Source organism: Leuresthes tenuis, unplaced genomic scaffold, assembly GCF_036924035.1.
Source record: "Leuresthes tenuis unplaced genomic scaffold, fLeuTen1.0.hap1 SCAF_10, whole genome shotgun sequence".
NCBI lineage: Eukaryota > Metazoa > Chordata > Actinopteri > Atheriniformes > Atherinopsidae > Leuresthes > Leuresthes tenuis.
Genome location: NW_027325364.1, coordinates 27,516,383 through 27,538,679, shown reverse-complemented (window position 1 = coordinate 27,538,679; position 22,297 = coordinate 27,516,383). Strand labels below are relative to the sequence as shown.

Sequence of the window (22,297 nt, the reverse complement as noted above, 5' to 3'; positions counted from 1 at the left end):
AGTAATTATGGCTGGACATTCACACCTACTTGCAGTCGAACACAACCTCTCTCGCTTTTGATGATGTATGGACCGGCATTTTTACCTTTTCTAACACATTTTTCAGCAATTATGGTCGGAGATTCACACCTACTCACAGCCGAACAACTCCGCTCCCGCATTTGATGATGTATAGTCGGGCATTCTCACCCTTTCTCATCAACTTTTTGCAAATTATGATCTAACATTCACACCTACTTGCAGTCGAACAGCTCTGCTCCCGCTTTTGATTATGTTTGGTTGGATATTCGAACCTTTTCTTAACTTCTTTTTACATATTTTGGTTGGACGTTCACACTTTCTTGTAGCCGAACACTTCCAGTCCTGCTTTTGATGTTGTATGGTTGGGCATTCACACCTTTTTTTTGCCCATTTTTCAGGAATTATGGGTGGACATTCACACCTTGCAGCTGAACACCTCCTATCCCACTTATGATCATGTGCGGTTTGATTTTCGAAAAGTTTCTTTCATGTTTTCTAGCAATTATTGATGGACATGTAGACCTTCTTGCAGCTGAACACCTCCGCTCCCGCTTTTGATCATACATTGTCAGGCATTCGCACCTTGTCTTACCCACTTTTTACAAACTTTAGTCGAACAGTCACACCTTTTTGCAGCCGAACACCACCTCTCCCGCTTTTGATGATGTATGGTCCAGCATTCTTACCTTTTCTAACACATTCTTCAGCAATTATGGTCGGACATTCACACCTACTCAGAGCCGAACACCTCCGCTCCCACATTTGATGGTGTATAGTCGGGCATTCTCACCCTTTCTCATCAGCTTTTTACAAATTATGATCTGACATTCACACCTGCTTTTGATAATGTATTGTTAGGCATTCGCACCTTTTTTTTTACGCATTTTTCATGAATTATGGGTGGACATTCACACCTTCTTGCAGCCGAACACCTCCTCTCCCGCTTATGATCATGTGCGGTTTGATATTCGAAAATTTACTTTCTTGTTTTAAAGCAATTATTGATGGACATTCAAACCTTCTTTTTGATGGTGTATAGTCGGGCTTTCGAGCCTTTTCTTCCCGGTTTTTACAAACCATGGTCGGACTTTCACACCTTCTTGTAGCCGAACAACTCCACTCCCGCTATTGATTGTGTACAGTCGGGTATTTTAACCTTTTCTTACCCGCTTTTTACCAACTATGGTGGGACATTCAAACCTTCTTGTATCCGAAAACCTCCGCTCTCTCTTTTGATCATACATTGTCGGACATTCGCACCTTTTCTTACCCGCTTTTTACAAACCATGGTCGGACTTTCACACCTTCTTGTAGCCGAACAACTCCGCTCCCGCTATTGATTGTGTACAGTCGGGTATTTTAACCTTTTCTTACCCGCTTTTTACCAACTATGGTCGGACATTCACACCGTCTTACAGCGGAACACCTCTGCTCCCGCTTTTGATGGTGTATAGTCGGGCATTCGAACCTTTTCTTACCCGCTTTTTACAAACTATGGTGGGACATTCAAACCTTATTGTATCCGAAAACCTCCGCTCTCTCTTTTGATCATACATTGTCGGACATTCGCACCTTTTCTTACCCGCTTTTTACAAACCATGGTCGGACTTTCACATCTTCTTGTAGCCGAACACATCCGCTCCCGCTATTGATTGTGTACAGTCGGGTATTTTAACCTTTTCTTACCCGCTTTTTACCAACTATGGTCGGACATTCACACCTTCGTACAGCGGAACACCTCCGCTCCCTCTTTTGATGGTGTATGTTCGGGCATTCAAACCTTTTCTTACCCGCTTTTTCCAAACTATGGTCGGCTATTCACAGCTTCCTCTCCACCATACTTGTATGGTGGAATATTCACACCCACTTGCATCCGAAGACCTCCGCCCAAAATTTTGTTGATATTTAGTCGGACATTCGCACCTTACCCGCTTTTGGAAAACTATGGCCTTCTTGCAGCCAAACACCTCTGATCTCGCTTTTGATGATGTAAGGTTGGGCATTCAGACCTTGCTTCACCTGCTTTTCACCAAATATAGTCGGACATTCACACCTTCTTGCAGCCGAACACTTCCGCTTTTAGTGTTCTATGAGGCATTCACATATTTTTTTTCACCGTATTTTATAGATTATGGTTGGAAATTCTCACCCACTCTCATCCGAAGACCTCTCCTCCCGCTTTTGTTAATATATAGTCGGGCATTCGAACCTTTTCTTACCCGCTTTTTACAAATTATAGTCGAACATTCACACCTACTTGTAGCTGAATACTTCCGCTCCACCTTTTAGGTATGTATGGTTGGCATTTGCACCTCTTTTTATACTGATTGCTGAAGATTAAGTTGTACTTTCTCAAACTACAACATCTTTTTATTTGTTGAAACTTGATTTGAAGTGGATAAATAAGGAGGACAAACAGTTTTAAGTCAGGCTGATAGAAGGAATTAATTTTCTAGCAAAATCTGTACTTCGTCATATGTCGAGAGATGCTTATTGCTGAAGAAGTTCTTTCTCATTCTACAAAGTACAACGTTGTTTATCGTTGAAACTTGATTAGACATGAATAAATATGAAGGACAAGGCAGTCTTAACTTGGTTTGAGTTAATGAATTCGTTTTATAGGAGAATCCGAATTCGTGCTTATTTTCGGATTCCTGAAGAATGAGTCTGGTTCTTTCTCATAATACAAAGTTTGTTGTTTATTGTTGAAACTTCATCAGAAGTGAAGAAATAAATGAATGCCTATCAACAAATGTGGGATCTAAACTCTACTGCTTCCTCTAAAATAATTTCTTTTCTCAATTCAGAAATGTGTGTGTGTAAGTCACAACACCCGTGACACCAAAACGGCTTTCTTTTCTCTCTTTTCTCTACACTCTGCACTATGAGCACACACACCAAATCAGAAAGGCTTTTTTCTCTCTTTTCTACATTATGGACTGTGGGGACACAAAACCGCTCTCTCTTTTTTTTTTTGATTGTGTGCCAGGGCGTTGTCTCACGTATTAGATTATGCTTAAGATACGAATGGGTTTATCAGTCACATCAGAATCCATACATACTGATCCTCCCGTAATAAAATGGTCGGATATTATCAAACACACTTTGTTTCTTGTGACAATCAAGTCAGCGAAACAGCGTATACACGTCAAGACACTGAATCAAGTTTGCCACAAGAACTCATAAGTTTGGCAGTATTGCTCTGCCGTCAGCAATCATACACCCATTTTATTTTCGTGAGACGTGCAGGCACCTGTTCATCTACTGTTCTATCACTATGAATTAGTTTATCTATTATCAATAAGGATACTTCTACAACTACTATCAAAGTATGTCCAGACTTCTTATGTTGTCAGTTGCTATATATGAATAAGTGGGTAGCTACTGACAAGCATTAAGCATGTCACACAGCCCAAACATATAACATTTCAGGACACACCACACAGTTAACAACCACAGTGAAGTGTCAAAGCCCAATCATTCAACAGGACACTTACACAACACATTCAAATCAAACAGTCAGACAACATACAAGAACATATACCCCAGCCGGCATTGCTCCCTGCCTATTTTCCTACAGCTCACTATGTATGCGCACACCTTTATTCACAAACTCTTCAACTTATACTCTTTTACCAAAGCTGCTACAGCTTGATTGGCCGAATACCCTTAGATCCTATTTCGGTGAATTTGACATCTGCCTTACATGTAACAGATTAGCGGTTTAGCAGTTTTAATTTAGTTTGAGTGAAGGAATTAATTTTATAGCAAAATCCGAAATCGTGAAGCACTCATGAAAGTAAGCTTATTCTCGGATTCCTGAAACTTTAGATTTGCTCTTTCTTTTACTGCAAAGTACAACGTTGTTTTTTTTGTTTAAATCTTTCTAGACATGGTAAATATGAACGACAAAGCAGTTTTAACATAGTTTGAGTGAAGGAATTCATTTTATAGATAAAATCCCAAGAGTCTGCAGAGAAAAGAGAGTGAATGCGAAGTAGACTTTAACACGGCTATGGGAGCGAGCCGAGTGTCGGCTAACCGGGAGAATTGCTTGAAAGAAACGCGACACCGAATGAGCGGTCAGAACAAAGCCTCAATACGGGATTCTCGTGGTGTTTTTGTTGCTGCCTTGTCTTTTGCATAGAGTAAAAGACAAGGCAGCCATCGAATAGGGCCCGATTGTTCCTACTTGGTCAGCCGAGGAGCAAGGGGGGGGGGAGCAAGCGTCTCAACCAAGCAAAGCTCACCATGGGGAAGGTGGCTATACCAACTAGCCTGATGCCCTGCTCCCGCAGTGATGGATAATCGTACTCTGGTTTCTCTTCATAACATACAAGTCTTTCGCCTTTTACTAAAGACTTCCGTGGAGAGCAGCACTAATGAGTTGTTTCTATTTTTGGCAGGCTTTACCTTTGCGGGTGAAGCCCTTTCTGTCTGTGCAAAAGAAATCTTGCTACTTTGCAGAGTGACTTCTCTGAGTAGAGTCGCCTTACTTGTTGCGACTGTGCCGATGTTCGAAGCTGGATGCAAAGTTGTTGCTTGAATGGTGCTTGCTGGAGCATGCGGGAGTGCAAAGTTATACCATTTAAAAGGGCTGAAGAGTGCTCAGTGCAGCGGGTGGGCGGAGGTGCAACGTGACACTCTGGCCACCTATGGCCATAAAAAGAACACTGCTACAAGTGCGCATTGTGCCAGCAAGGGCCCTCGGACCTGAAACAGTGGACAGTTATCGCTTCTCGGCCTTTTGGCTAAGATCAAGTGTAGTATCTGTTCTTATCAGTTTAATATGTCCTCTATACGAGGACAACATATTAAATGGATTTTTAAGAATAGGAGTTGAAAAAGAAGCTTGCTCCGTTCACTCCAAGCCTCGACCCGGTACTGCAGTGCCGCTGGGAACGGTGCGCTCTCCTCTGCTCTTGTGAAAAAGCAAACAGTGGTGCAGGATGGAAGTTTCAGGGAGCCCAAGATGAAACTTTCTTTTAATCTGCTGAGAAAAGAGAGTGAATGCGAAGTGGACTTTAACACGGCTCTGGGAGCGAGCCGAGTGCGGGCTAACCGGGAGAATTGCTTGAAAGAAACGCGACACTGAATGAGTGGTCAGAACAAAGCCTCAATACGGTGTTCCCGTGGTGTTTGTGGCTGCCTTGTCTTTTGCACAGAGTAAAAGACAAGGCAGCCATCGAATAGATTGTTTCTACTTGGTCAGCCGAGGAGCAGGGGGGGGGGGGGGGGGGGGGGGGGGGGGCAAGCGTCTCAACCAAGCAAAGCTCACCAAGTAGGAACAATCGGGCCCTTTTCGATGGCTGCAACACCTGAAAGAGATATTGATGCGAGACCCGATCAAATGCTTTTTCAAAGTCTAAATTTAAGATGACAAGCCGGGTGTTTCTGTCTCTAGCGTAATCAATGATGTCTCGAATCAGTACGAGGCTGTCGGTGAGTTGTCTCCCTGAGATGGCACAAGCTTGGTCTGGGTGAATTACCTCCTCTAAAACAGAGGACATCCATGTCGCTAAAACCTTGCTAAAAAGTTTACAGTCAAAGTTTAAAAGTGTGATGGGCCTCCAATTCTTTAGGTCAGTCTTATCATTTTTTTTATAAAGTAGAGTCACTATTCCCACTCTAAAACTGTCAGGCAGTCGGTCGAGTTTTTCAAAATCTTTAAAAACATCTAAAATGTCTGATGATAAAAGGTCCCAATAGGTCAGATAGAATTCTGCAGGAAGCCCGTCTAAACCCGGAGCTCGACTTCTCTTAAAACCTGTTAGGCATTTTTTTAACTCTAAAGCAGTAAAATTCTGTGTCAAGTGTGCATTCTCTTTTACGGTTTTGTCAACGAATTTTAAGATTTCTGCCGATGTTTCCAAGTGCACTGGTTTCTCTTTGTACATGTTACTATAAAAGGTATGTACAGTTTCAATCATCTCTTGTGTGGATTTTGTTAAAAACCCATCTTCTCTTTTTAGATTTTGAATACACTCCTTTTTATTTATAACTTTCTTTCTTTTTCACCTTCCTCAATTTCCTGCTCCCTGCTTCTTACAAAAATTCCTTTACTCTTTATTTCTGCTAAAACTGACATTTCCTTTTTGACATCTTTGATTTCTTCTTTAAAGTCTATGCCACACTGATTTAGTTTAAAGTAGCGCTGTAAGCGTTTATGTAGTCCCATCATACATCTATTCTCTTTCCTTTTTTTACGTTTACCTTGCTGTTTAAAAAAAGTCTGGGTCGTTTCCTTCACCATTTCCCACCATTGTGCATGTGTTTCGTAGAGGTCTTGAAGGGTCTGCCACTCTTTATAACATTCCCTGTACTGACTGACTATGATTTCATCCTCCAACAGGGAACAGTTGAGTTTCCACAGACCACTTCCTACCGTCACACCAGAAGGGGGTGAAAGGGTGCAGGAGAGCATAAGGTGGTCTGAAAAGAAAACAGGGGTTAATCTAACATCAGTGGGTGGGCAATCTCTAGTAAAGAAATAATCAATGCGAGAGGCTCTGGTGCCATCATGACTAAACCAGGTGAAGCCCTCCTCTCTGGGATGCATGGTTTTAAAACAGTCAGTAAGCTTAAAATCCCTGCATATGCCCTGAAGTAAAATCGAAGTCTTATCCACTTTAAAATCTACCTCTGCTCTTTTTCTATCTTTCCTGCTCAAGATACAGTTAAAATCCCCTCCTACAACTAAAGGTACTTGCCCTAGCATGTAAAGCTGTATATCTTCTAAAAGGTCATACCTTTCATTTTTTCCATTGAAACCATAAATATTTAAGAGGTTAAAGTCTTGCCCCATAAAATTCAAGTGTGCTAAAAGTGCCCGTCCGTCTCTCACCACTGTGCTACCTTTCACCAGAACATGCGGATTTTTAATTAGAATGGCCACACCATCATTTTTATTTTGATTTGAGCCACTCCATATCGATAAATGGGGCCACATTTCCTCCCATTGTCTATGGTTTTTTAAAAAAGGTAGTCCACATTCTTGTATTAAAAACACATCTGATTTTATGGAGTCTAAGAAGGATAAAATACTCTGGGCTCTTGTCTTTGATTTCACACTTCTCACATTTAGTGTTGAGAAGGTGAGAACCATTAAAAGCATAAAGGAAAGTAGGTATGTCATTTTCGTTTTTCTAAGTTATCAAAACAAATTACACACAGGTTATTTCTTGGGAAACTAGCTCTTCCTTCATTTCTTTAGGTGAAAAGTGAGTAGGGTGATCTATATTTCCTTTTCGGACTCTCGGTGTTGGCCTCTGACGCAATGTTGCATTTAACTTTGAGTCCCTGGGGGTTGATTGCAGAGCTGAAGTTAAAAAGGAGACCTCATTTGGTGAGTCGGAGGGGAAGACTCTAGGTTCTTCCACTGAAGAACTGTCTGAAAGGGACCTAACCCTTCCCCTCTTCTCTGATACCACTGGGGAATCAGAGGCTCAGATGCCGTCCTCTTCGGCTGTTGACCTTCGGGGAGGTGAGTATCTTCACTAGACTCACCTGTCTGCTCTTCCTCCTCATTTAGCGTAGCTCCACCCTCTGCCTGTGAATTCTCACAGACTTCAACACTGAGTGGTGAGGCCTCTACAGGCCCCTCCCCTTTTTGCTCCTCACTTCCAATCCAAGCTTTTGGCGGGAAGTTTGAATTTATTGGGTCAACCTCTTCACTTTGTTCACCAACTGCCACCTTTGGTCCTTCTCTTTGTTGGCTTGACTGTGGCTTTACCGTCTTTAATTTGTTGGCAAAAGATTTAGGGCAATCTCTGAAGAGGTGATTTAATTCTCCACAGAGATTACATTTCCTGCCATTTGGACACTCTCCAAAAGTTTGCCCAATTTCTCTGCTCTTCCCACATAACACCTTGGTACAAGCCTCAACCAGGTGCCCATGCTCACCACACTTGCGGCAGAACTTGGGCTGCCCCTGGTAGTGGATGTAACCTCGGTTTTCAAGGTGGCCAGAGTGTCGCCCACCCGCTGCACTGAGCACTCTTCAGCCCTTTTAAATGGTATAACTTTGCACTCCCGCACGCTCCAGCAAGCACCATTCAAGCAACAACTTTGCACTCCAGCTTCGAACATCGGCACAGTCGCAACAAGTAAGGCGACTCTACTCAGAGAAGTCACTCTGCACAGTAACAAGATTTCTTTTGCACAGACAGAAAGGGCTTCACCCGCAAAGGTAAAGCCTGCCAAAAATAGAAACAACTCATTAGTGCTGCTCTCCACGGAAGTCTTTAGTAAAAGGCGAAAGACTTGTACGTTATGAAGAGAAACCAGAGTCACTGCGGGAGTAGGGCATCAGGCTAGTTGGCATAGCCACCTTCCCCATGGTGAGCTTTGCTTGGTTGAGACGCTTGCTCCCCCCCCCCCTTGCTCCTCGGCTGACCAACTAGGAACAATCGGGCCCTATTCGATGGCTGCCTTGTCTTTTACTCTGTGCACAAGACACCAAAGCTCACCAACAAAAACACCACGAGAATCCCGTATTGAGGCTTTGTTCTGAAGCTCATTCGGTGTCGCGTTTCTTTCAAGCAATTCTCCCGGTTAGCCCACACTCGGCTCGCTCCCATAGCCGTGTTAAAGTCTACTTCGCATTCACTCTCTTTTCTCAGCAGACTCTTGGGATTTTATCTATAAAATGAATTCCTTCACTCAAACTATGTGAAAACTGCTTTGTCCTTAATATTTACCATGTCTAGAAAGATTTAAACAAAAAAAAACAACGTTGTACTTTGCAGTAAAAGAAAGAGCAAATCTAAAGTTTCAGGAATCCGAGAATAAGCTTACTTTCATGAGTTCTTCACGATTTCGGATTTTGCTATAAAATGAATTCCTTCACTCAAACTAAATTAAAACTGCTAAACCGCTAATCTGTTATATGTAAGGCAGATGTCAAATTCACCGAAATAGGATCAAAGGGTATTCGGCCAATCGAGCTGTAGCAGCTTCGGTAAAAGAGTATAAGTTGAAGAGTTTGTGAATAAAGGTGTGCGCACACATAGTGTGCTGTACGAAAATAGGCAGGGAGCAATGCCGGCTGGGGTATATGTTCTTGTATGTTGTCTGACTGTTTGATTTGAATGTGTTGTGTAAGTGTCCTGTTGAATGTTACATGTTTGGGCTTTGACACGCTTCACTGTGGTTGTTAACTGTGTGGTGTGTCCTGAAATGTTATATGTTTGGGCTGTGTGACATGCTTAATGCTTGTCTGTAGCTACCCACTTATTCATATATAGCAACTGACAACATAAGAAGTCCGGACATACTTTGATAGTAGTTGTAGATGTATCCTTATTGATAATAGATCACTAATTCATAGTGATAGAACAGTAGATGAACAGGTGCCTGCACATGTCTCACGAAAATAAAATTGATGTATGATTGCTGACGGCAGAGCAATACTGCCAAACTTATGAGTTCTTGTGGCAAACTTGATTCAGTGTCTTGACGTGTATACGCTGTTTCGCTGACTTGATTGTCACAAGAAACAAAGTGTGTTTGATAAGATCCGACCATTTTATTACGGGAGGATCAGTATGTATGCATTCTGATGTGACTGATAAAACCCATTCGTATCTTAAGCACAATCTAATACGTGAGACAACGCCCTGGCACACGATAAAAAAAAAAAGAGAGAGCGGTTTGGTGTCCCCACAGTCCATAATGTAGAAAAGAGAGAAAAAAGCCTTTCTGATTTGGTGTGTGTGCTCACAGTGCAGAGTGTAGAGAAAAGAAAGCCGTTTTGGTGTCACGGGTGTTGTGACTTACACACACACATTTCTAAATTGAGAAAGGAAATTATTTTAGAGGAAGCACTAGAGTTTAGATCCAACATTTGTTGATAGGCATTCATTTATTTCTTCACTTCTGATAAAAATGATAAGACTGACCTAAAGAATTGGAGGCCCATCACACTTTTAAACTTTGACTGTAAACTTTTTAGCAAGGTTTTAACGACACGGATGTCCTCTGTTTTAGAGGAGGTAATTCACCCAGACCAGGCTTGTGCCATCTCAGAGAGACAACTCACCGACAGCCTCGTACTGATTCGAGACATCATTGATTACGCTAGAGACAGAAACACCCGGCTTGTCATCTTAAATTTAGACTTTGAAAAAGCTTTTGATCGGGTCTCGCATCAATATCTCTTTCAGGTGTTGCAGCAATCGAATAGGGCCCGATTGTTCCTACTTGGTGAGATTTGCTTGGTTGAGACGCTTGCTCCCCCCCCTTGCTCCTCGGCTGACCAAGTAGGAACAATCGGGCCCTATTCGATGGCTGCCTTGTCTTTTACTCTGTGCAAAAGACAAGGCAGCCACAAACACCACGGGAACACCGTATTGAGGCTTTGTTCTGACCACTCATTCGGTGTCGCGTTTCTTTCAAGCAATTCTCCCGGTTAGCCCACACTCGGCTCGCTTCCAGAGCTGTGTTAAAGTCTACTTCGCATTCACTCTCTTTTCTCAGCAGATTAAAAGAAAGTTTCATCTTGGGCTCCCTGAAACTTCCATCCTGCACCGCTGTTTGCTTTTTCACAAGAGCAGAGAAGAGCGCACCGTTCCCAGCGGCACTGCAGTACTGGGTCGATGCTTGGAGTGAACGGAGCAAGCTTCTTTTTCAACTCCTATTCTTAAAAATCCATTTAATATGTAGTCCTCGTATAGAGGACACATTAAACTGATAAGAACAGATACTACACTTGATCTTAGCCAAAAGGCCGAGAAGCGATAACTGTCCACTGTTTCAGGTCCGAGGGCCCTTGCTGGCACAATGCGCACTTGTAGCAGTGTTCTTTTTATGGCCATAGGTGGCCAGAGTGTCACGTTGCACCTCCGCCCACCCGCTGCACTGAGCACTCTTCAGCCCTTTTAAATGGTATAACTTTGCACTCCCGCATGCTCCAGCAAGCACCATTCAAGCAACAACTTTGCACTCCAGCTTCGAACATCGGCAAAATCGCAACAAGTAAGGCGACTCTACTCAGAGAAGTCACTCTGCACAGTAACAAGATTTCTTTTGCACAGACAGAAAGGGCTTCACCCGCAAAGGTAAAGCCTGCCAAAAATAGAAACAACTCATTAGTGCTGCTCTCCACGAAAGTCTTTAGTAAAAGGCGAAAGACTTGTATGTTATGAAGAGAAACCAGAGTACGATTATCCGTCACTGCGGGAGCAGGGCATCAGGCTAGTTGCCATAGCCACCTTCCCCATGGTGAGCGTTGCTTGGTTGAAACGCTTGCCCCTGTGCAATCGACAAGGCAGCAACAAAAACACCACGGGAACACCGTATTGAGGCTTTGTTCTGACCGCTCATTCGGTGTCGCGTTTCTTTCAAGCAATTCTCCCGGTTAGCCCACACTCGGCTCGCTCCCAGAGCCGTGTTAAAGTCTACTTCGCATTCACTCTCTTTTCTCAGCAGACTCTTGGGATTTTATCTATAAAATGAATTCCTTCACTCAAACTATGTTAAAACTGCTTTGTCCTTCATATTTACCATGTCTAGAAAGATTTAAACAAAAAAAAAAACAACGTTGTACTTTGCAGTAAAAGAAAGAGCAAATCTAAAGTTTCAGGAATCCGAGAATAAGCTTACTTTCATGAGTTCTTCACGATTTCGGATTTTGCTATAAAATGAATTCCTTCACTCAAACTAAATTAAAACTGCTAAACCGCTAATCTGTTACATGTAAGGCAGATGTCAAATTCACCGAAATAGGATCTAAGGGTATTCGGCCAATCGAGCTGTAGCAGCTTTGGTAAAAGAGTATAAGTTGAAGAGTTTGTGAATAAAGGTGTGCGCACACATAGTGAGCTGTAGGAAAATAGGCAGGGAGCAATGCCGGCTGGGGTATATGTTCTTGTATGTTGTCTGACTGTTTGATTAGAATGTCTTGTGTAAGTGTCCTGTTGAATGTTACATGTTTGGGCTTTGACACTTCACGGTGGTTGTTAACTGTGTGGTGTGTCCTGAAATGTTATATGTTTGGGCTGTGTGACATGCTTAATGCTTGTCAGTAGCTACCCACTTATTCATATATAGCAACTGACAACATAAGAAGTCTGGACATACTTTGATAGTAGTTGTAGAAGTATCCTTATTGATAATAGATAAACTAATTCATAGTGATAGAACAGTAGATGAACAGGTGCCTGCACATGTCTCACGAAAATAAAATGGGTGTATGATTGCTGACGGCAGAGCAATACTGCCAAACTTATGAGTTCTTGTGGCAAACTTGATTCAGTGTCTTGACGTGTATACGCTGTTTCGCTGACTTGATTGTCACAAGAAACAAAGTGTGTTTGATAAGATCCGACCATTTTATTACGGGAGGATCAGTATGTATGGATTCTGATGTGACTGATAAACCCATTCGTATCGTAAGCATAATCTAATACGTGAGACAACGCCCTGGCACACAATCAAAAAAAAAAAGAGAGATCGGTTTTGTGTCCCCACAGTCCATAATGTAGAAAAGAGAGAAAAAAGCCTTTCTGATTTGGTGTGTGTTCTCACAGTGCAGAGTGTAGAGAAAAGAGAGAAAAGAAAGCCGTTTTGGTGTCACGGGTGTTGTAACTTACACACACACATTTCTGAATTGAGAAAGGAAATTATTTTAGAGGAAGCACTAGAGTTTAGATCCCACATTTGTTGATAGGCATTCATTTATTTCTTCACTTCTGATGAAGTTTCAACAATAAACAACAAACTTTGTATTATGAGAAAGAACCAGACTCATTCTTCAGGAATCCGAAAATAAGCTCTATTTTACGAGTTATGCACGAATTCGGATTCTCCTATAAAACCTTAACTCTAACCAAGTTAAGACTGCTTTGTCCTTCATATTTATTCATGTCTAATCAAGTTTCAACGATAAACAACGTTGTACTTTGTACTTCTTCAGCAATAAGCATCTCTCGACATATGACGAAATACAGATTTTGCTATAAAATTAATTCCTTCTATCAGCCTGACTCAAAACTGTTTGTCCTCCTTATTTATCCACTTCAAATCAAGTTTCAACAATTAAAAAAATGTTGTAGTTTGAGAAAAAACAACTTAATCTTAAGCAATCAGTAGGGTAAGAAAGGGTAAGAAAAGGTGCAAATGCCAACCATACATCACTAAAAGGTGGAGCGGAAGTATTCGGCTGCAAGTAGGTGCGAATGCCTGACAATGTATGATCAAAAGAGGGAGCGGAGGTTTTCGGCTGCAAGGTCTGAATGTCCAACCATAATTTGTAAAAACCGGGGAAGAAAAGGCTCGAAAGCCCGACTATACACCATCAAAAGCGGGAGCGGAGGTGTTCGGCTGCAAGTAGGTGTGAATGTTCGACCATAATTTGTAAAAAGCGGGTAAGAAAAGGTTCGAATGCCCGACTATATATTAACCAAAGCAGGAGGAGAGGTCTTCGGATAAGAGTGGGTGAGAATTTACAACCATAATCTATAAAATGCGGTGAAAAAAAAGGTGTGAATACCCCATAGAACACTAAAAGGTAGAGCGGAAGTGTTCGGCTGCAAGAAGGTGTGAATGTCTGACCATAGTTTGTAAAAAGCGGGTAAGAAAAGGTTCGAATGCCCGAACATACACCATCAAAAGAGGGAGCGGAGGTGTTCCGCTGTAAGACGGTGTGAATGTCCGATCATAGTTGGTAAAAAGCGGGTAAGAAAAGGTTAAAATACCCGACTGTACACAATCAAAAGAGGGAGCGGAGTTGTTCGGCTGCAAGAAGGTGTGAACGTCCGACCAAGGTTTGTAAAAAAGCAGTTAAGAAAAGGTTCGAATATCTAACCAAACATAATCAAAAGCGGGAGCAGAGCTGTTCGACTGCAAGTAGGTGTGAATGTCAGAGAATAATTTGCAAAAAGCTGATGAAAAAGGGTGAGAAATCCCGACTATACACCATCAAAAGCGGGAGCAGAGGTGTTCCGCTGTAAGACGGTGTGAATGTCCGACCATAGTTGGTAAAAAGCGGGTAAGAAAAGGTTAAAATACCCGACTGTACACAATCAATAGCGGGAGCGGAGTTGTTCGGCTACAAGAAGGTGTGAAAGTCACACCATGGTTTGTAAAAATCGGGAAGAAAAGGCTCGAAAGCCCGACTATACACCATCAAAAAGAAGGTTTGAATGTCCATCAATAATTGCTTTAAAATAAGAAAGTAAATTTTCGAATATCAAACCGTACATGATCATAAGCGGGAGAGGAGGTGTTCCGCTGTAAGACGGTGTGAATGTCCGATCATAGTTGGTAAAAAGCGGGTAAGAAAAGGTTAAAATACCCGACTGTACACAATCAAAAGAGGGAGCGGAGTTGTTCAGCTAAGAGAAGGTGTGAAAGTCCGACCATGGTTTGTAAAAAGCGGGTAAGAAAAGGTTCGTATGCCCGAATATACACTATCAAAACCGGAAGCGTAGGTGTTCGGCTGCAAGAAGGTGTGAACGTCCGACCAAAGTTTGTAAAAAAGCAGTTAAGAAAAGGTTCGAATATCTAACCAAACATAATCAAAAGCGGGAGCAGAGCTGTTCGACTGCAAGTAGGTGTGAATGTCAGAGAATAATTTGCAAAAAGCTGATGAGAAAGGGTGAGAAATCCCGACTATACACCATCAAATGCTGTAGCGGAGTTGTTCGGCTGTGAGTAGGTGTGATTCTCCAACCATAATTGCTGAAAAATGTGTTAGAAAAGGTAAGAATGCCGGTCCATACATCATCAAAAGCGGGAGAGGTGGTGTTCGGCTGCAAGTAGGTGTGAATGTCCATTAATAATTGCTTTAAAACATGAAAGAAAATTTTCGAATATCAAACCTTACATGATCATTAGCGGGAGAGGAGGTGTTCAGCTGCAAGAAGATGTGAATATCCACCCATAATTACTGAAAAATGGGTAGGAAAAGATGCGAATGTCCAACCATAAATCATCAAAAGCAGGAGTGGAGTTGTTCAGCTACAAGAAGGTATGAAAGTCCAACCATGGTTTGTAAAAAGCGGGTAAGAGAAGGTTCGAATACCTGAATATATACCATCAAAAGCGGAAGCGGGGGTGTTCGGCTGCAAGAAGGTGTGAACGTCGGACCAAAGTTTGTAAAAAGCAGTTAAGAAAAGGTTTGAATATCCAACCGAACATAATCAAAAGCGGGAGCAGAGCTGTTCGACTGCAAGTAGGTGTGAATGTCAGATCATAATTGCTGAAAAATGTGATAGAAAAGACTAGAATGCCGGACAATACATCATCAAAAGCGGGAGAGGTGGTTTTTCGGCTGCAAGTAGGTGTGAATGTCCAGCCATAATTACTCACAAACGGGGGAAGAAAAGGTAGTATTTCCAGACCACACATGATCAAAACAGGGAATGGAGGTGGTTCAGCTGCAAGGTGTGAATGTCTGACTAAAGTTTGTAAAAACCGTGTAAGACAAGGGGCGAATGCCCGACAATGTATGATCAAAAGAGGGAGCGGAGGTTTTCGGCTGCAAGGTCTGAATGTCCAACCATAATTTGTAAAAATCGGGGAAGAAAAGGCTCGAAAGCCCGACTATACACCATCAAAAGCGGGAGCAGAGGTGTTCAGGTGCAAGAAGGTCTGAATGTCCGACCAATAATTACTGAAAAATGGGTAAGAAAAGGTGCGAATGCCAAATCACACATCATCAAAAGCAGGAGCGGATGTGTTCGGCTACAAGAAGGTTTGAATGTCCAACCATAGTAAGTAATAGGTGGGTAAGAAAAGGCTCGAATGCCCGACTATACACCATCAAAAGCGGAAGCGGAGGTGTTCGGCTGCAAGACGGTGTGAACGTCCGACCAAAGTTTGTAAAAAGCATTAAGAAAATGTTCGAATATCCAACCAAACATAATCAAAAGCGGGAGCAGAGCTGTTCGACTGCAAGTAGGTGTGAATATCAGATCATAATTTGCAAAAAGCTGATGAGAAAGGGTGAGAATGCCCGACTATACACTATCAAATGTGGGAGCGGAGGTGTTCGTCTGTGAGTAGGTGTGAATGTCCGACCATAATTGCTGAAAAATGTGTTAGAAAAGGTAAGAATGCCGGACCATATATCATCAAAAGCGGGAGAGGTTGTGTTTGGCTGCAAGAAGGTGTGAATGTCCAGCCATAATTACTCACAAACGGGTAAGAAAAGGTACTATTGCCAGACCATATATGATCAAAACAGGGAGTGGAGGTGGTTCAGCTGCAAGAAGGTTTGAATGTCCGACTAAAGTTTGTAAAAAGCGGGTAAGACAAGGTGTGAATGCCCGACAATGTATGATCAAAAGAGGAGCGGAGGTTTTCGGCTGCAAGAAGGTCTGAATGTCCACCCATAATTACTGAAAAATGGGTAAGAAAAGGTGCGAAAGCCCAACCGCACATGATCATAAGTGGATGAGAAGGTGTTCGACTGCAAGTAGGTGTGAATGTAAGATCATAATTTGTAAAAAGCGGGTAAGAAAAGGTAAGAATGCCCAACCATAAATTATCAAAAGCGGCAGCAGAGTTTCGGCTGGTATTTATCAATGTCTAGATAGATTTCAACAAAAAACAACGTTGTACTTTGCAGTAAAAGAAAGTGCAAATCAAAAGTTTTAGGAATCCGAGAATAAGCTTATTTTCATGAGTTCTGCACGATTTCGGATTTTATGTATAAAATGAATTTCTTCACGCAAACTAAGTTAACACTGCTTTGTCCTTCATATGTACCCATTTCTACATATATTTCAAGCATAAACTTCCTCATATTACCCTGAATGAGAAAGAGCCACACTTGTGATTAAGCCATACCTCCCTTTTGAGGAGTTCTGCATGATTTGGGATTTTATCTATAAAATTAATTCCTTCACTCAAACTATGTTAAAACGGCTTTTACCTTCATATTTATCAATGTCTCGATAGATTTAAACAAAAAAACAACGTTGTACTTTGCAATAAAAGAAAGAGCAAATCAAAAGTTTTAGGAATCCGAGAATAAGCTTATTTTCATGAGTTCTGCACGATTTCGGATTTTATGTATAAAATGAATTCATTCACTCAAACCAAGTTAAAACTGCTTTTTCCTTCATATTTATCAATGTCTAGATCGACTTCAACAAAGAACAACATTGTATTTTGCAGTAGAAGAAAGAGCAAAACTGAAGGATCAGGAATCCGAGAATAAGCTTCTTTTCATACGTTCTGCATGATTTGGGATTTTATGTATAAAATGAATTCCTTCACTCAAACTAAGTTAACACTGCTTTGTCCTTCATATGTACCCATTTCTACATATATTTCAAGCATAAACTTCCTCATACTACCCTGAATGAGAAAGAACCACACTTGTGATTAAGCCATACGCCCCTTTTGAGGAGTTCTGCATGATTTGGGATTTTATCTATAAAATCAATTCCTTCACTCAAACTATGTTAAAACGGCTTTTACCTTCATATTTATCAATGTCTCGATAGATTTAAACAAAAAAAAAAAACAACGTTGTACTTTGCAGTAAAAGAAAGAGCCAATCAAAAGTTTTAGGAATCCGAGAATAAGCTTATTTTCATGAGTTCTGCACGATTTCGGATTTTATGTATAAAATTAATTCATTCACTCAAACCAAGTTAAAACTGCTTTTTCCTTCATATTTATCAATGTCTCAATATATTTAAGCAAAAAAACAACGTTGTACTTAGCAATAAAAGAAAGAGCAAATCAAAAGTTTTAGGAATCCGAGAATAAGCTTATTTTCATGAGTTCTGCACGATTTCGGATTTTATGTATAAAATGAATTCATTCACTCAAACCAAGTTAAAACTGCTTTTTCCTTCATATTTATCAATGTCTAGATCGACTTCAACAAAGAACAACATTGTACTTTGCAGTAGAAGAAAGAGCAAAACTGAAGGATCAGGAATCCGAGAATAAGCTTCTTTTCATACGTTCTGCATGATTTGGGATTTTATGTATAAAATGAATTCCTTCACTCAAACTAAGTTAACACTGCTTTGTCCTTCATATGTACCCATTTCTACATATATTTCAAGCATAAACTTCCTCATACTACCCTGAATGAGAAAGAACCACACTTGTGATTAAGCCATACGCCCCTTTTGAGGAGTTCTGCATGATTTGGGATTTTATCTATAAAATCAATTCCTTCACTCAAACTATGTTAAAACGGCTTTTACCTTCATATTTATCAATGTCTCGATAGATTTAAACAAAAAAAAAAACAACGTTGTACTTTGCAGTAAAAGAAAGAGCCAATCAAAAGTTTTAGGAATCCGAGAATAAGCTTATTTTCATGAGTTCTGCACGATTTCGGATTTTATGTATAAAATGAATTCATTCACTCAAACCAAGTTAAAACTGCTTTTTCCTTCATATTTATCAATGTCTCAATATATTTAAGCAAAAAAACATGGACATTCAGACCTTCTTTCAGCTGAAAACCTCCGCTCCCTCTTTTGATCATACATTGTCGGGCATTCGCACCTTTTCTTACCTGCTTTTTCAATTCATGGTCGGACTTTGACACCTTTTAGTAGCGGAACAACTCTGCTCCCGCTATTGATTGTGTACAATAGGGTATTTTCACCTTTTCTTACCCGCTTTTTACCAACTATGGTCAGACATTCTTACCTTCTTACAGTGGAACACCTCCGCTCCCTCTTTTGATGGTGTATGTTCGGGCACTCGAACCTTTTCTTACCCGCTTTTTACAAACTATGGTCAGACATTCAAACCTTCTTGTAGCGGAACACATCCACTCCTGCTTTTGATGATGGGTATTCAAACCTACTTGTTGCCCGCTTTTCATTAATTATGGGTGGACATACACACCTTGTCGCAGCCAAACACCTCCGCTCCCTGTTTTGATCATGTATGATTGGACATTCGCACCTTTTCTCTCCCGCTTTTTACTATGGTCGGCCATTCACAGCTTCCTCTCCACCATACTTGTATGGTGGGATATTCACACCCACTTGCATCCGAAGACCTCCGCCCCCACTTTTGTTGATATTTAGTCGGTCATTCGCAGCTTACCCGCTTTTGGCAAACTATGGCCTTCTTGCAGCCAAACACCTCTGATCTCGTTTTTGATGATGTAAGGTTAGGCATTCAGACCTTGCTTCACCTGCTTTTCACCAAATATAGTCGAACAGTCACACCTTCTTGCAGCCGAACACTTCCGCTCTACCTTTTAGTGTTCTATGGGGTATTCACACCTTTTTTTTCACCGCATTTTATAGATTATGGTTGGAAATTCTCACCCACTCTTATCCGAAGACCTCTCCTCCTGCTTTGGTAAATATATAGTCGGGCATTCGAACCTTTTCTTACCCGCTTTTTACAAATTATGGTCGAACATTCACACCTACTTGCAGCCGAACACCTCCGCTCCCGCATTTGATGGTGTATAGTCGGGCATTCTCACCCTTTCTCATCAGCTTTTTGCAAATTATGATCTGACATTCACACCTACTTGCAGTCGAACAGCTCTGCTCCCGCTTTTGATTATGTTTGGTTGGATATTCGAAACTTTTCTTCACTGCTTTTTACAAACTTTGGTTGGACGTTCACACCTTCTTGCAGCCGAACACCTCCGCTTCCGCTTTTGATGGTATATATTCGGGCATTCGAACCTTTTCTTACCCGCTTTTTACAAACCATGGTCGGACTTTCACACCTTCTTGTAGCCGAACAACTCCGCTCCCGCTATTGATTGTGTACAGTCGGGTATTTTAACCTTTTCTTACCCGCTTTTTACCAACTATTGTTGGACATTCACACCGTCTTACAGCGGAACACCTCCGCTCCCTCTTTTGATGGTGTATGTTCGGGCATTCGAACCTTTTCTTACCCGCATTTTACGAACTATGGTCGGACATTCAAAACTTCTTTTAGCCGAACACATCCACTCCTGCTTTTGATGATGTATGGTTGAGCATTCGCACCTTTTCTTACCCATTTTTTACAAACTATGGTCGGACATTCACACCTTCTTGCAGCTGAACACCTCCTCTCCCGCTTATGATGATGTGTGCTTTGATATTCGAAAATTTTCTTTCATGTTTTCTAGCAATTATTGATGGACATTCAGACCTTCTTGCAGCTGAACACCTCCGCTCCCGCTTTTGATGATGTATAGTCGGGCTTTCGAGCCTTTTCTTCCCCGGTTTTTACAAAATTATTGTTGGACATTCAGACCTTCTTGCAGCCGAAAACCTCCGCTCCCTCTTTTGATCATACATTGTCGGGCATTCGCACCTTCTCTTACCCGCTTTTTACAAACCAGGGTTGGACTTTCACACCTTTTAGTAGCCGAACAACTCCGCTCCCGCTATTGATTGTGTACAGTCGGGTATTTTCACCTTTTCTTACCCGCTTTTTAACAACTATGGTCAGACATTCATACCTTCTTACAGTGGAACACCTCCGCTCCCTCTTTTGATGGTGTATGTTCGGGCATTCGAACCTTTTCTTACCCGCTTTTTACAAACTATGGTCGGACATTAAAACCTTCTTGTAGCCGAACACATCCACTCCTGCTTTTGATGATGTATGGTTGGGCATTCGTACCTTTTCTTACCCATTTTGCAGTAATTATGGGTGGACATTCACACCTTTTTGCATTTTAACACCTCCTCTCCCGCTTATGATCATGTGCGGTTTGATATTCGAAAATTCTCTTCCATGTTTTCTAGCAATTATTGATGGACATTCAGACCTTCTTGCAGCTGAACACCTCCGCTCCAGCTGTTGATGGTGTATAGTCTGGCTTTCGAGCCTTTTCTTCCCCGATTTTTACAAATTATGGATGGACATTCAGACCTTCTTTCAGCTGAAAACCTCCGCTCCCTCTTTTGATCATACATTGTCGGGCATTCGCACCTTTTCTTACCTGCTTTTTCAATTCATGGTCGGACTTTGACACCTTTTAGTAGCGGAACAACTCTGCTCCCGCTATTGATTGTGTACAATAGGGTATTTTAACCTTTTCTTACCCGCTTTTTGCCAATTACTGTTGGACATTCCCACCTTCTTACAGCGGAACACCTCCGCTCCCTCCTTTGATGGTGTATGTTCGGGCATTCGAACCTTTTCTTACCCGCTTTTTACAAACTATGGTCAGACATTCAAACCTTCTTGTAGCCGAACACATCCACTCCTGCTTTTGATGATGGGTATTCAAACCTACTTGTTGCCCGCTTTTCATTAATTATGGGTGGACAAACACACCTTGTCGCAGCCAAACACCTCCGCTCCCTGTTAGGATCATGTATGGTTGGGCATTCGTACCTTTTCTTACCCATTTTGCAGTAATTATGGGTGGACATTCACACCTTCTTGCATTTGAACACCTCCTCTCCCGCTTATGATCATGTGCGGTTTGATATTCGAAAATTCTCTTCCATGTTTTCTAGCAATTATTGATGGACATTCAGACCTTCTTGCAGCTGAACACCTCCGCTCCAGCTGTTGATGGTGTATAGTCGGGCTTTCGAGCCTTTTCTTCCCAGATTTTTACAAAATATGGATGGACATTCAGACCTTGTTTCAGCCGAAAACCTCCGCTCCCTCTTTTGATCATACATTGTCGGGCATTCGCACCTTTTCTTACCCGCTTTTTACAAACCATGGTCGGACTTTCACACCTTTTAGTAGTGGAACAACTCTGCTCCCGCTATTGATTGTGTACAATCGGGTATTTTAACCTTTTCTTACCTGCTTTTTGCCAACTATGGTCGGACATTCACACCTTCTTACAGCGGAACACCTCCGCTCCCTCCTTTGATGGTGTATGTTCGGGCATTCGAACCTTTTCTTACCCGCTTTTTACAAACTATGGTCAGACATTCACACCTTCTTGCAGCCGAACACTTCCGCTCTACCTTTTAGTGTTCTATGGGGTATTCACACCTTTTTTTTCACCGCATTTTATAGATTATGGTTGTAAATTCTCACCCACTCTTATCCGAAGACCTCTCCTCCTGCTTTGGTTAATATATAGTCGGGCATTCGAACCTTTTCTTACCCGCTTTTTACAAATTATGGTCGAACATTCACACCTACTTGCAGCCGAACACCTCCGCTCCCGCTTTTGATGGTGTATAGTCGGGCTTTCGAGCCTTTTCTTCCCCGGTTTTTACAAATTATGGTTGGACATTCAGACCTTGCAGCCGAAAACCTCCGCTCCCTCTTTTGATCATACATTGTCAGGCATTCGCACCTACTTGCAGCCGAATACTTCCGCTCCACCTTTTAGTGATGTATGGTTGGCATTTGCACC

The 22,297-nt window shown here is 41.7% G+C and overlaps 5 non-coding genes across 5 annotated transcripts; 2 read left to right on the top strand and 3 right to left on the bottom strand.

The window, feature by feature from the left end:
- The first annotated feature begins 4,331 nt into the window (after positions 1–4,331).
- Positions 4,332–4,445, top strand: LOC140317191 (U5 spliceosomal RNA). Its single transcript, XR_011917526.1, has one exon. It is a non-coding gene; the product is annotated as a U5 spliceosomal RNA (small nuclear RNA).
- A 307-nt stretch (positions 4,446–4,752) lies between these two features.
- Positions 4,753–4,936, top strand: LOC140317120 (U2 spliceosomal RNA). The gene has a single exon (XR_011917465.1). It is a non-coding gene; the product is annotated as a U2 spliceosomal RNA (small nuclear RNA).
- A 3,262-nt stretch (positions 4,937–8,198) lies between these two features.
- On the bottom strand, positions 8,199–8,312 carry LOC140317168 (U5 spliceosomal RNA). Its single transcript, XR_011917505.1, has one exon. It is a non-coding gene; the product is annotated as a U5 spliceosomal RNA (small nuclear RNA).
- A 2,263-nt stretch (positions 8,313–10,575) lies between these two features.
- Positions 10,576–10,759, bottom strand: LOC140317101 (U2 spliceosomal RNA). The gene has a single exon (XR_011917448.1). It is a non-coding gene; the product is annotated as a U2 spliceosomal RNA (small nuclear RNA).
- Positions 10,760–11,067: 308 nt separating this feature from the next.
- On the bottom strand, positions 11,068–11,181 carry LOC140317360 (U5 spliceosomal RNA). The gene has a single exon (XR_011917681.1). It is a non-coding gene; the product is annotated as a U5 spliceosomal RNA (small nuclear RNA).
- Positions 11,182–22,297: the final 11,116 nt, after the last annotated feature.